Consider the following 15,974-nt stretch of genomic DNA (forward strand, 5'->3'; position numbering starts at 1 on the left):
ACAGTGCAACGTCAATGAGCATGTGATCCAAAGTTGTCACATGACCGTATCACCTCTTATATTCCACGCATGACATCTAACTTAGAACCCAGCGCGCTGCCGACATCCGATGCGCATGTCACCACACTTAGGTCCAAAACCATTATTCCAGTTGTGGTGCACATGACAGCACACTTAGTCTCTGGTGAAAGCGGAATATACCGCTACTGGTCAAAATCATGGTGCCACTATTGTTATCATTTAGTATATATAATAGACACCATTATAGCTTAATAAATGTAATATGTAGAATGTTTTTTTATTAGAATAAGAAGTTTAAATATATAGCAGTATATTCACAGGTAAGTATATAAATCAATGGATACACACACATATATATATATACCTATATGTATATTCAGTGATATAATCATAAATCAAGGCCAAACAAATACATATAAAAGCCAGATGGTAACAATTTTATGTTCACAAATGATATATTACTGTATTATACCTAAGAACATTACTGCTCACAGGTAAAAAATATATTTACAAAAATATTAGAGGAAAGCAGCAGATGAGAAGCCCTCATTCAGCCCCAGAGGAACTTGACTCTGGAGGCGAAATATCCATCTCGCCTCTTCCTTCAAAAGAATTGTATCAATATCGTCCTTACGTGGACCCAATTTCATCTGACAAAGGCCCCAGAATTTGATATAATCAACTCTACCACCATGAATATGTTGGATATGTCTCGCCAGAGGTGTATCTGACTCTGTACGGATAGTGCTCATATGTTTTGACACTCTTCGACGTAACTCCTGAGTTGTCTTCCCAACATATATTAGTGGGCATGTACACTGTGCAATATAAATCAAGTTTTTGCTACTACAGTTCAGAAATTGCCTAACTTCATATGTTCTCCCATCCACAGGGTTTCGAAATATTTTGGTTTTGGTCATGTGTCTACACAGACCACAATGACCACACAGAAAAAAAACCCTCACGTTACTCTCTAACCATGTGCGCGGACCAGATGTAGATTGAAGGTGACTATGCACCAACATATCCTTAAGATTAGGACCTCTCCTAAAAGTCACACACGGATGTTTACTAATCACGGGGGCTAGATCTGTGTCTGCCTTCAACAAATGCCAGTGCCGCCTCAGAATTGCCATTACTTTATCCGTATGATCATCATAATTGCCAATGCATCTAATCATCTTCTCCGTCTCACAAGGACGGGTATTCTGTAACAGGCTAGATCTATAACTACTGCAAGCTCTATGATATGCCATCCGTAGATGTTTACTAGGGTACCCCCTATGCCGAAATCTCTGATAGAGATTTTTACATTCCAGCTGGAATTTATGCTTTTCCGAGCAATTGCGTCGGGCCCTTAAATATTGGCCAATTGGTATACTACGTCGCAGGGACCCAGGATGCCAGCTTTTCCATTGGAGCAGAGAGTTGGCAGATGTTGGTTTGCGGTAGATACCAGTCTGGATTTAGAGAGCATCGTCTATATAGATCTGTAAATCCAAAAAACTACTACTCCGGCCACCAAATTCATACGTGAAAAGCATCCCAATATCATTTCTGTTCAGTGTCAACAAATACCTGTAATAAGGACACATCCCCATCCCATAGGATGAGGATGTCGTCGATGTACCGCGCCCAAAGTAAAATATGTGACGTAAACAAACTCAAATCATCATCACCAAAAACAATCGTGTTCTCCCACCACCCTTAAAACAAATTAGCATTATTTGATGCACAAGAAGACCCCATAGCAGTGCCTTGTGTTTGATGATAGAATTGTCCATTAAACAAAAAATAATTGTGTGTCAAAATGAATTCTAACAAATCAACAACAAAAGTATTATGTGCCCGAAAGTGTCCGCTTTTTGTGCTCAAAAAATAAGAGGTGGCCTGAATCCCCACATTATGACGTAAATTGCTATATAGGCTCTCCACATCCAGACTGGCAAGCACTGTATTTTCGTTCACAGTTAGATCCATTAATTTTGTAACCATATCTTTCGTGTCCTTAACATAGGATGGTAAAGAGGATACCAGAGGTGCCAAAATATTGTATTTGCTCGCCCCCTGTGTCAAACAGTTGTTACCAGACACTAGGTCTTTACGTCACATATTTTACTTTGGGTACGGTATTCAGAGGTCAGAGAGGTCAGTGCTGGCTTCAGAGGAGATAGCTGGTGATGTAGCTGTAAATTAACTCTTTGTTGTCCTGTTTTGGTTCCTCATCTCCCTCAACCCCTCCCCTCTCCGTAAGAGAACCATGAAGACAGGGGGGAGAGCTTCAAACTGCTTTCGCATGATAAAAATGTATTTTTCAGCTAATAAACCGAATTACAAAGTTTCTTAAAATCACCTGTACTATTGATTTCTGCAAAAAAATAAAAATAAACAACAGTGACACTTTAACCCCTTAACGACATCGGGCGTAAACTTACGCCCTCGCGCCCTGGTACTTGGCGCATCAGGGCGTAAATTTACGCCCGATGTTTCCCCGATCGCTGCGTGTTCACACACAGCTTCACGGCACGGGGGGTGGTTAACACCCCCCGTGCTTACGATCGCCGCTATAGGCTGATCAATTCAGATCAGCCAATAGCGGCGATCGGAACCTTTCCGGGTCATCGGCGACCCGATGACCCGGAAAAAAAATGGCGGTCGGTGCTGTCCGAGGACGGCACCGACCGCCATTACTGTAAAAAGTAATGGTGATCGCCGTGCCACCGGCCCGATCGCCGTGAACGGCCGGCCGGCCGTTCACGGCGATCGGGCAGGTGGCACGGCGATCAGAGTCCCACAAAATAGTAAATACCTGCCCTGGACCCCTCAGCTAGGTAGCCGAGGGGTCCAGAGCAGGTATTTGTACATTACTCACCTGTCCCGGGCTCCTGATCGGTGTCTTCCGGGTTCGCGGCATCCTCGTCTTCGTTCGGGTCTTCGGCTTCTTCCGTGACGTCACGTTCGGCTTCTCTCGGCTATTTTCGGCTCCAGCGTCGGCTCTTTCCGTATTTTGCGCTCTGCTGCCCTCTAGCGGCTGATATGTGTAATACACTTATCAGCAGCTACAGGGATGTTCAGAATGTAGAAATTTTTTATTTTTTTTTTTCAAATTTTTTTTTTTCTATTTTCCGCACCCTATCGCCGCTGAGTGTTGATCAGCATCGCACGAAAGTGCGCTGCTAATCAGCAACTCCTCCTTTTTGGCGTAGGGTGTTTTTTTTCTATATCCTACTGCCACGGTCTGCTGATAAGTGCCGCACATAAGTGCGGCATTTATCAGCAACTCCTTTGTTGGCGTAGGTTTTTTTTTTATACTTACTGTAAAAAAACACGTAAAAAACAATACATTACACCACACTACATTGAATAAAGTTTGACACTACACCACTACATACCCCATATACCAATCCCCGTATACAAATGGCCCCCAGGGTGATTTCGGCGTCAGAGGGATACGTTATTATTACCTCCGACACCGAAACAGCCAGTGAGGATGAATGGGGGGGATCCTTCTTTCCTCCATTCATCCTCATCATCCTCATCATCCAGTGACGTATCTGGGGGTAGCGTAGCGTACGCTGCCCCCCAGACACGTCTTTTCCGCCAGTACCGTCCCAATAAGAGATTAGGTATGGTGTGAAATTCTACACACTCTGTGACAGTACCTCAGGGTACACTTACAGATTTCGGGTACGTGCACACTGCGAAATGGCAAAGGATAACCCTTTGTGCATTCCGCAGCTGGCACCCACCGGCGGACTGATGGAGGCGCGTGTCTCCACCCGTGTCATAGACTCCATTCTATGCACGGGCGGATTCCATCGTCCATCCAAAGAATGAACACGTTGGACAGAGAGCGGAATCCGCCCGTGCATAGAATGGAGTCTATGACACGTGTGGAGACGTGCGCCTGCATCAGTCCGCCGGAGGGTGCCAACTGCGGAATGCATGAAGGGTTATCTGTCGCGATTCCGCAGTGTGCACGTACCCTTAGAGTGTATGTAGGAAGGGACACCCGAATGCAGCCCCCAGATGCCCCCTCCCCCCCCATCCTCGGAGTTAGTGGGGAGATCGTTTGGGAACTGATCTTCCCACTGCTGGATAAAGGTCACCACCTGTACGGGGATAACTTTTATACCAGCACCCCCTCTTCTGGTCCCTCGCTGCCCGAGCTACTGTAGCTTGCGGCACGATCCGAACATATCAGAAGCAGTAATAGAGCCCTAATATTTAGCAGCCATGGAGCGGACCCAGCGCTTCTGGATATGAAGGACCCCGTATCGCACCAGGACAACATTTTCCAGGTGACGTCCCCCACACTGGAAAACAGGAGACCCCAGAAGAAGTGCAGAGTGTGACACCTATCCTGATCCCCCCGGCCTCTGCATACTGGATCGCTTCAAGGCGCACCACACGTCATTGGGGTTCTACATTATCTAAATTCTGTCCCTTATTCCTATTTCAGGGGTCACGTTGATCCAGGGATTATTCTGATCGCCATTATGGAGTCGGGAAGGAATTTTTCCCCTGTGATGAGGCTTCTGTCGTCTGCCTCACGAGGGGTTTTTTGCCTTCCTCTGGATCAACACAGGTTGAATTTGATGGACACCTGTCATTTCCAACCTTATAAACTAATAATTGGCCTAATACCCCCAAATAAATTAGAATTGTCCCTTTTCCCCAGCTAAGTAGGTATGGCCGCCATTCCCATTAGAGGATGCCATGATGCAATTACAAAGCCTCTGTGCGGCCAGGACAGTAGAAACCCCCCACAAGTGACCCCATTCTGGAAACTACACCCCAAAAGGAATCTAAGAAGGGGGGCAGCGGGGATATGGCCCCCTGGTGACGGCCACATTTGGGACGTGAAAATGAAAAAAATTGCATTTTTTATTTTCTCGGCACATGTTCTACGTAAGTGTCCGTCACCAGTGGAGTCCATATGCTCACTGCACCCCTTGTTAGATTCCTTATGGGGTGTAGTTTCCAGAATGGGGTCACTTGTCGGGGGTTTCTACTGTCCTGGCAGCACAGGAGCTTTGTAATTGCGACATGGCCTCCATCCTCCATTCCAGCCTCTAAATGGCGCTCTGTCCCTTTGGTGACTTGCCCTGTGCCCATATGGCACATTATGCCCACATGTGGGGTATTTTCGTACTCAGGGGACACTACCCTACACGTTTTGTGTTCATTTTCTTTTTTAACCCCTTGTGGAAATGGAAAAAAATCAAGGCTAGACCAACATTTAATGTAATTTTTGTAAAATTTTTACTCTAAATCATTAATCTTGTCATGTTTTTTCATTTTCACAAGGGGTTAAAAGATAAAAAAAACATTTAATGTGTAGAGCAATTTCCCCTGAGTACGGAAATACCCCACATGTGGACATAAAGCGCCATGCGGGTGCAGGGAAAGCCTCCGAAGGGAAGAAGCGCCATTTGGTTTTTGAAGGCTGGATTTGGATGGAATGGATTTCGAGGGGCCATGTTGCATTCAAAAGGCCCCTGTGTTGCCAAGACAGTTGAAACCCCCCACAAGTGACCCCATTATGGAAACTGCACCCCTCAAGGAATGTAACAAGGGGTGTAGTGAGCATATGGACCCCACTGGTGACGGACACAAATGTGGAACAAAGTGGCGTGAAAATGAAATATTACATTTTTTACACTATAATGTTGGTTTAGCCTTGAATATATCATTTTCACAAGGGGTTAAAAGAGGAGAAAAAAAACAAAATGTGTAGCGCAATTTCCCCCGAGTCCGTAAATACCCCACATGTGGACATAAAGCGCCATGCGGGTGCAGGGTAAGCCTCCGAAGGGAAGGAGCACCATTTCGTTTTTGAAGGCTGGATTTGGATGGAATGGATTTTGAGGGGCCATGTTGCATTCAAAAGGCCTCTGTGTTGCCAAGACAGTTGAAACCCCCCACAAGTGACCCCATTATGGAAACTACACCCCTCAAGGAATGTAACAAGGGGTGTGGTGAGCATTTGGACCCCACTGGTGACGGGCACAAATGTGGAACAATGTGGCGTGAAAATGAAATATTACATTTTTTACACTATATTGTTGGTTTAGCCTTGAATTTATCATTTTCACAAGGGGTTAAAAGAGAAAAAAACACACAATGTGTGTAGAGCAATTTCCCCCGAGTCCGTAAATACCCCACATGTGGACATAAAGCGCCATGTGGGCGCAGGGCAAGCCTCCGAAGGGAAGGAGCGCCATTTGGATTTTGGAGGTTGGATTTGGCTAGAATGGATGATGAACGCCATGTCGCATTTACAGAGCCCTCGTGCTGCCAAAACACTGGAAACCCCCCACAAGTGACCCCATTCTGGAAACTGCACCCCTCAAGGAATCTAACAAGGGGTGCAGTGAGGATATGGACCCCTTGATGACGGGCACATTTGTGCCATGAAAGTGAAAAAATGAAATTTTTCCCTTTCACGTCACATTGTTCCACATTTGTGCCCGTCACCAGTGGGGTCCATATGCTCACTGCACCCCTTGTTAGATTCCTTGAGGGGTGTAGTTTCCAGAATGGAATCACTTGTGGGGGGTTTCCAGTGTCTTGGCAGCACGAGGGCTCTGTAAATGCGACATGGCCCTTGAAATCCTTTTCAGTGAAATTCAGCTTCCAAAAGCCAATTGGCGCTCCTTCCCTTTGGAGGCTCGTCCTGCGCCCCCTTGGCACTCTATCGCCACTTGTGGGGTATTTCTGTACTCGGGAGAAACTGCGCTACACATTTTTTGTCTTTTTTTGCCTCTTATCGCTTTAAGAAAATGAAAAATTGAAGGCTAGAACAACGTTTTAGTGTAAAAAATAAATTTTTCTTTTTTCACGCCATATTGTTCGGAAAATCTGTGAAGCACCTGTGGGGTGCAGATGCTCACCGCACCCCTTGTTACATTCCTTGAGGGGTGTAGTTTTCTAAATGGTGTCCCTTTAGGGGTGTTTTTTAGGTTTTGACACCCCAGAGCCTCTGCCAACCTGAAGTGGTACAGTCAAAAATGACCAAATATAACGGAGGCGTTGAAATTCACTAGGCGCTCCCTTATATCTGAGGCTTGTGGTTGCGTCAAATAGCGCAATAGGGCCACATATGGGGTATTTCTATAAACTGCAGAAACGGGGAAATAATTATTGGGGTGCATTTCTCTGGTAATAGGTTTATAATTATGAAAAATATTGGATTACAATAAAATCTCTGCACAGAAAATTAAAATTTTCAAATTCCTTACACACTTAGCTTTTATTTCTGTGACTCCCCTAAAGGGTTAAAACACTTTCTGGATATGCTTTTGCAGAGTGTGGGGGTGCAGTTTCTGAAATGGGGTGCTTTGTGGGGCTTTCTAACATACAGGCCCCTCAAATACACTTTAAATCTGAACAGGTCCCTAAAAATATCTGATTTTGAAATTTTACTGAAAATTTGGAAATTTGCTGCTAATGTTTTAAGCTTCCTATCGTCTAAAAAAAATGAAATATAGTTTAATAAATGCCGCCAACATAAAGTAGACATGTTGCTAATGCTATTTAATATATAATTTATGTGGTATAACCACTTTCTGTATACGCAAAGAAGTTTCAAAGTTGGAAAAATGCATTTTTTCACATTTTTTCACATTATTTGGGTTTTTTTCATAAAGATTTGTTATGAGTATCGACTCCAATTTACCAGAAATGTAAAGTACAATATGTCACGAGAAAACAATCTCAGAATCAGCCGGATAGGTAAAAGCATCCCGAAGTTATTAATGACTAAAGTGACACTGGTCATATTCATAAAATTTGTCTCTGTCATTAAGGCCATTTCAGGCTCTGTCCTTAAGGGGTTAAGCACTAAAGTCCGTATCCAGATTATCTATTTGCTGCCAAAGTGTTTTATATTATTCAGAGACTGCACAGTAAAGCTTTTCTATTTTTATCACTGAGACTCAGTCATCTTTCCATCTGCACCAGCACCTATACACATCCGCCACACACCTTGGGTCATTTTTCCCCTCTCTGTGGGTGGCAGTCAGGGGCGTAGCTAATGTCTCCTGGGCCCTGGTGCGAGAGGCCAACTTGGGCCCCCCCCCCCTCCTTTCACGACCAAGTGATGCTATTGGTGTGTGTATATATATATATATATATATATATACACACACCAAGACAGATATTACCAATAACACCAGCATATTGGAAGAGAAAGTATTATCACCGTACATATTACTGCCATACTGTTACTGACCAAATCCTGTATACTGAGACCTATATTACCAGTAATACCAGTATATAGGAAGGAAACATTACTGCCACACCACAACCACTACCATCACCACCATATTGTTACTGACCAAATCCAGTATACTAAATCACCTCATCCAGTCATATAGAGGTGGCCCCAGCTCTACACAGGCTCTATACACCATATACATTACAGTGCAGATATATCAGGTGACTCACAGGGGGACGTCTTCTCTGATCGGAGTTCTTCCCTTTTCATCTTCTTCTCCATTTGCCCTGGGCCGTTATGAGAACTTCTCCGAGCCACGAATCCACAGAATCTGCCAGACAGACATATTAGTCTCCTCACTCTGGTACCATCCTCATCTATATACATACTGCACATTTGTATTGGCCCCTTTACACCCTTATTTAGTGTGACCCCCTAATAATATATGCCCCCCTCTGTGTATTCCCTCTCCCCCTATGTTGCCCCCCCAAATAGATGGTCCCTCTCCCCCCATGTTGCCCTCCTTATAGATGGCCCCCTCTCCCCCCACCCTCCCTTATAGATGGCCTCCTCTCCCCCCTCCATATAGATGGCCCCCTTTACCCCCTCCCTTATAGATGGCCCCCTCTCTCCTCACCCTCCCTTATGGATGGCCCCCTCTTCCCCCACCCTCCCTTATAGATGGCCCCCTCTCCACCCCTCCCTTATAGATGGTCCCCTTCCCCCCCTCCCTTATAGATGGTCCCCTTCCCCCCCTCCCTTATAGATGGTCCCCTTCACCCCCTCCCTTATAGATGGTCCCCTTCACCCCCCCTCCCTTATAGATGGTCCCCTTCACCCCCCCTGCCTTATAGATGGTCCCCTTCACCCTTCCTCCCTTATAGATGGCCCCCTTCACCCCCCCTCCCTTATAGATGGTCCCCTTCACCCCCCCTCCCTTATAGATGGTCCCCTTCACCCCCCCCCCCTCCCTTATAGATGGTCCCCTTCACCCCCCCTCCTCCCTTATAGATGGTCCCCTTCACCCCCCCTCCTCCCTTATAGATGGTCCCCTTCACCGCCCCTCCTCCCTTATAGATGGTACCCTTCACCCCCCCCCCCCCCTCCCTTATAGATGGTCCCCTTCACCCCCCCCTCCTCCCTTATAGATGGTCCCCTTCACCCCCCCCCTCCTCCCTTATAGATGGTCCCCTTCACCCCCCCCTCCTCCCTTATAGATGGTCCCCTTCACCCCCCCCCCCTCCTCCCTTATAGATGGTCCCCTTCACCCCCCCCTCCTCCCTTATAGATGGTCCCCTTCACCCCCCCTCCTCCCTTATAGATGGTCCCCTTCACCCCCCCTCCTCCCTTATAGATGGTCCCCTTTACCCCCACCCTCATAGATGCCCCCCTCTTTCCCCCCACCCTGCAGGCTGATAAAAAACAAAACAAAACTTAACTCACCTGACAACGCGCTCCCACGTTGATCCTCACTCCTTCGGTCTGTCCCCGGCTGCTGCGCGGCTGCCGGGGGTGTCGCGTCTTATCCCCGGCAGCGCGCGCATCCCAGAGCTCCCTGCGCGCCGGAACCGGAAGTCAGGGCCCAAGGCGCGCAGGGAGCTCTGGGATGCGTGCGCTGCCGGGGATAAGACGCGACATCCCCGGCAGCTGCGCAGCAGCCGGGGGAGCAGGACTCTTGTGACCGCAAGCAAAACAATGCTTGCGGTCACAAGAGTGATTGAAACGGAGGGCCTTGCGGGGCCCTGAGGGCCCCCCTTTGTGGCAGGCCCGGTCGCGGCGGCGACCCCCGCGACCACGGTGGCTACGCCACTGGTGGCAGTACCGATAGTCCGGGTGGGTCAATTGCCACTCAGGACTGCCGTGACAAGAGCCCAAGGAACCCATCACAGCCTGGCAGGTCACCGACCATTTTGGGCAAGTACAGCCAGCCACAACACTAAAGCAGGTACCAACATCGCACCTGTGTGCTGGACTATCACTGGCATCACACATACCATCCCTGGCAGAGCTGTACAACACAACCGACCAACCATCACAGAAGTGGCGTCACCAGTAACAGCCCAGCACGTCACTGGTCGAGTACCACAATTACTTAGCAGCTCCACATTCCTGCCCATAGAGGTGAGTGTCAGCGTGACATCCTGTTTATGATGCCTAATAGGGTATATGGACGGGGTTAGGGGGGGGAGAGACAAACTCTTTAATTAATCTTAGGGCCCTATTCCACAGGAACGATAATCGGCCCCATTCGGCGGATTATAGCTCGGTGAAATAGAGAGAACGATCAGCCGATGATCGTGTCATCGGCTGATCGTTCATTTAGGGCCAGACCTAAAATCATTGTTCCCCCATCGCGCATTACTACAGTGGAATAGCGGTGCACGGCAGGCGACCGACGATTTGAGAAGCAGCAGCAGCATACATTACTTGTCAGGTCTTCTGCTCCGCTCTGTCTTCCTCCCCGGGTCCCGCGCGCTCTGGCTTCAGAATGGCCTGTCAGCTGACAGACCACTCAGCCAATCACAGGCCGGGACCGCCACAGCCAGCTGACAGGCCATTCTGAAGCTAGAGAGCGCCGGACCCGGGGAGGAAGACAGAGCGGAGCAGAAGACCTGACAGGTAATGTATGCTGCAAGGGCTGCAAGGACATCGGTAACGATGTCCCTGCAGCCCTCGCTCAATGATCATTGGGCCGTGGAATAGGCCCAGTAGACGAGCAGCGATATAGCAGATTGGCGCTCATTTACATCGTAGATTGGGCCCTCCTCGGCCCGTGGAATAGGGCCCTTAGCGTCGTAAGTACTAGATTGGTTACATGTTAGTTGTGTGGCTTTTTGTACCCAGCATGTGGTTTTTATTAGAACTTATACACTTATACAGTGCCAGGTTCTGCAGTAATACTTACAGATATTCCAAAAGCTGCCATCTTTTTGCCAAATCTTCGTAGAAACCACTGCCAGAATGGGATACTGAGGACAGCCGAAATCTGCAAATGATAAAAACATTCAAATATTATCTATCTATCTATATATCTCCTATCTATCTATTTATCTATCTATCTATCTATCGCTCCATGTAATAGAGACAAGGATCAGTCGATGAAGCGATAATCGGCTGATCGTTGGCTTAGGTTAGGACCAAAAATCACTGGGTGCCAACCACGCATCACTACATATAATAGCGGTGCACAGCTGACGGCTAACGATTGCCCAAACACCTGTTACCTTACCTCTCCCCGCTCCCGGTCTTCTCTCCTTTGCTTCACAGCTTTGCAGTCCCAGCAGCAGCGTCTGAGCGGCCTGTCAGCTAACAGTCCGCTCAGCCAATCAGAGGCCGCTCAGACACTGCTGTTGCTGGGGCCGGGAATCTGCACAGCACAGGAGAGAAGACCGGGCGCAGGGAGAGGTAAGTTATAAGGTGTTTGGGCAAGGACTGCAGGGACATCACTAACAATGTCCATGCAGCCCTTTACTGCCCAATTATTGGGCCGTGTAATAGGTCCAGTAAACTAAAATGATTGGGCCGTAGTCAGCGCGTGTAATAGGACCCTGACTATCTTCTCGTACAATGGATACATTAAAGCCAAAAAGAACTAACAGGGCAAAGCATGGTGCAGATACTGTATGTACATCAATGGAGGCTTAAAGGGATACTCCGACAAATTAGTTTTTTTTTCCAAATCAACTGCTGTCAGAGAGTGACAAAGATTCATAAATTACTTTTCTTAAGAAAACTCAAGTCATCCAGTTCTTATCAGCTGTTGTATGTCCTGCAGGAAGAGGTGTATTATTTTCAGTATGACACAGTGCTCTCTGCTGCAACCTCTGTCAATGTTAGGAACTGTCCAGAGCAGCAGCAAATCCTCATAGAAAACCTCTTGTGCTCTGGATAGTTCCTGACATGGACAGAGGTGGCAGCAGAGAGCACTGTGTCACACTGGAAAGAATACACCACTTCCTGCAGGACATACAGCAGCTGATAAGTATTATCTATCTATCTATCTCATATCTATCAATCTATCTGCAGGTTTTCATTCACATTGTAGGCAATGCGGCATGAAGATATTATGGTCAGGTCGTATCCAGGGGAGTGCTGTAGCTGTCTTGTAGGAGGGCCACTTAATGGAGTACCTGTGTCTCATGTCGGCTCGTCTTCCCAACCTACAGATGACGCCTCGGACTTCTCGGTGTGAATTAGTCCCAAGCCTGGGTTTCTCTCCGAGCAGGAGCTAAACCGCATCGATCAGGTAAGTGATCACAGTTATTCTCAGTTATCTCTCGTCCTGGCGATGAGTCCATAGCGGTACTCTCGTGCCCTCTGGTTAGACATGCCTGGAGACTCTCCTTGTGGTATCCTCCTCAGACATATGGATAAATATATAAGTAAAAACCTCCCATAACGACCCTCTAGTTATTGCTCGGGTGATCAACCGATCATGACATGGATCCCGGCGTCCTTTTGCACAAGATCTATAAATTAAGCAAAAACAGAACATTAGATACTAGTCTCATATAGTACATGTTGATGCAAACACAGGATATATTTGGCAGTTCAATAGCAAGTCATCTCCTATACATACCACTAGTAACTTTATATTCAATATTGAGGCCATACGGCCCCAATGCTCCAAGTTTGTGAATCCACTCTCTCTCCTTTTTAGGAGTGTGTGCCTATCACCTCCCCTCTTTGGCTGAGCAACTACATCGATTATCATGAATTTTAGATTCCTTTCGGTGTGCCCGACATTGGGGAAATGCTTAGGTACAGGTAAGTCCATTTTGCCCTTACGGATCGAATATCTGTGTTGGGTTAACCTAGTTTTAGGGTCATTGGTGGTTTCCCCAACGTAAATAGTTTTACAAGTGCACCATAATACATACACGATCCAACTCGAGTTACACGTTAGATACTGTCTTATGGGATACTCTCTTAGGGTCACGGGGTGAATGAATTTCTCGCCCTTACACATGTGTTTGCAGTTAACACAAGATAAACATAGGTCCAATCCTGTTTTACGTGGTACTAAATATCTTTGTGTGTCCTCCTTGGGCAATGCTACATCCGTCTTGACAATTCTGTCTCTTAAATTGCTGTTTCTGCGGTATGACAATAATGGCGGATTTTGAAATTCATGTATATTTTTGTAGCTATTCCTGACAATCTGCCAATGTTTTTGAATAATTTGACCTATTTGCGGGGATAGATGTGTGTAGGTTGTTATGAAGGGAATACGATTTAATTCATTTCTGGATTTTCTCTGTGTGAGTAATGTATGTCTGTCCAGTCTATTAACCCTTTCTTTGCTCTCTTCCACTAATCTCAGTGGATATCCCCTGTCTGTGAATTCCCTGGCCATTTTGTCAAGTGTTCTATCAACATCCATTTCTGGGTCTGTGATGCTCTTGGCTCTGGTCATCTGACTATATGGGAGGGATCTGATCATTTGTCGGGGATGGCAGCTGTCACACCTGAGTGTATTGTTACAGTCCGTCTCTTTGTTATAGATGTTGCTGACCAGTCTATCCCCTATTAAGATCACTTCAACGTCCAGGTAATGTATACGATTATGTGAGTGGGTGGCTGTGAATGTAATTGTTTCATCCACGCTATTCAAATGCACTAAGAACTCATTGAACTGTGTGACCTGTCCACAGAAGGAACACGTCATCGATGGAACGCCACCACCCCAGGACATGTTGGAAGTGGTGGGTTCCATAGATGACGCGCTCCTCCAACTCAGCAACCACTATATTTGTGTAGGTTGGTGCCACATTGGCACCCATTGCCAGGCCTCTCTGTTGCATGTACAATTGGCCATCAAAAACAAAGTCATTGTTACTGAGGACTAAATTTAGCAATTGTAGTAAAAATTCCTTCTCCTGCGGGAGCATCTGAAGTTTAGGTAAAACATTCATCATGGCTGACATCCCCCTGCTGATTTCAATAGATGTATATAAGCTACAAATGTCTAAAGTGACAAGTAAAGTGCCTGATGGAATGGACAGTGATTTGATGATGTTCAGGAAATGTGTTGAGTCTGTTAAGAAGGATCTGGCCCCTGCGGCTAATGGTTGAAAGACTTTATCCAAAAATATGGATCCATGATTTACCACAGAATCTCTTCCCGATACTATCGGTCTCCCAGGGTTTTTTTTTAGATTCTTGTGAATCTTAGGAATGAAGTATAGTATAGGTGTAATCGGGTGCTCCACTATTAGAAAGTCTTTCAAGTCACCATGTATTATGTTGCTGTCATGTGCCTCTTTAAGCAAAGCTGTTAGTTTTCTAGCAATAGCAAATTTTGGATCATTTTGCAATTGTATATACACCTCATTGTATATACACCCCCAGGGGCCCCCAACCGCAGTTACAGTAGGGCAGGAGAGCACAGACAACGTCCTGCAGGCTCTGGCAGTGATCCCTGGCTACAGCTAATGGCTGCTATCAGGGGTCACACAGAGGCTGCAGGACGCTGGGCTCCGATGTGTGCTCCATGTGTGGCTCACCCTCCCCCCAGCTCCTCTTACTGCACATGACCCCCTCCTGCTGCTGCTGCCATGGCCAAGGACCACTACACCCAGCATGCTGCTAGAGGGAGTAAGTATACTGTACATGTAGTGTGTAATGTGTATGAATGTTATGTGTATAATGCATGAATGTAGTGTGTGTTACATGTCATGTGTATAGGGTGTGGGCTGGATGGTTGAGGCCGGTGATTGGCTGCAGCTCCTATGTATAGTGTAACTGAGGCCGGTAATTGGCTGCAGCTCCTATGTATAGTGTAACTGAGGCCGGTGATTGGCTGCAGCTCCTATGTATAGTGTAACTGAGGCCGGTGATTGGCTGCAGCTCCTATGTATAGTGTAACTGAGGCCGGTGATTGGCTGCAGCTCCTATGTATAGTGTAACTGAGGCCGGTGATTGGCTGCAGCTCCTATGTATAGTGTAACTGAGGCCGGTGATTGGCTGCAGCTCCTATGTATAGTGTAACTGAGGCCGGTGATTGGCTACAGCTCCTATGTATACTGTAACTGAGGCCGGTGATTGGCTGCAGCTCCTATGTATAGTGTAACTGAGGCCCGTGATTGGCTGCAGCTCCTATGTATAGTCTAACTGAGGCCGGTAATTGGCTGCAGCTCCTATGTATAGTGTAACTGAGGCCGGTGATTGGCTGCAGCTCCTATGTATAGTTTATTATAATGTCACTAAGGTGATACGGTGTATTTTATTGAGGAAAAAATAAAGTGGTATTCAGTCCTTAAAGTGACTGTACCACCAGGCCCAGGCTGAAGCACTGGAGGCGGGCCAATCCACCCTTAGTGGGAGGAAACCCCCGCCCCTCTATGATAGGGTTCCATTGATTCTAATGGAGTCAAGTCATGGAGGGGCTGGGGTTTCCTCCCACTAAGGGTGGGTCGGCCCGCCTCCAGTGCTTCAGCCTGGGCCTGGTGGTACAGTCACTTTAAGTGGTGGTCACTGTATGGCGGTAATATTGGTCTGTATACAGTGTATATAGAGTCATTATGCGGTGGTCACTCTTTGGCAGTAATATTGGTCTGTATATAGTGTGTATATACAGTCATTACTGCCATACATTGACTGCCACATAACGACCCTATATATACATTATATAAAGACCAATATTACTGCCATAGAGTGACCACCACATAATGACTATATATAAAGACCAATATTACTGCCATAAAGTGACCACCAGATAATGACTATATAT

Source organism: Dendropsophus ebraccatus, chromosome 13 (assembly GCF_027789765.1).
Source record: "Dendropsophus ebraccatus isolate aDenEbr1 chromosome 13, aDenEbr1.pat, whole genome shotgun sequence".
Classification (NCBI taxonomy): Eukaryota; Metazoa; Chordata; class Amphibia; order Anura; family Hylidae; genus Dendropsophus; species Dendropsophus ebraccatus.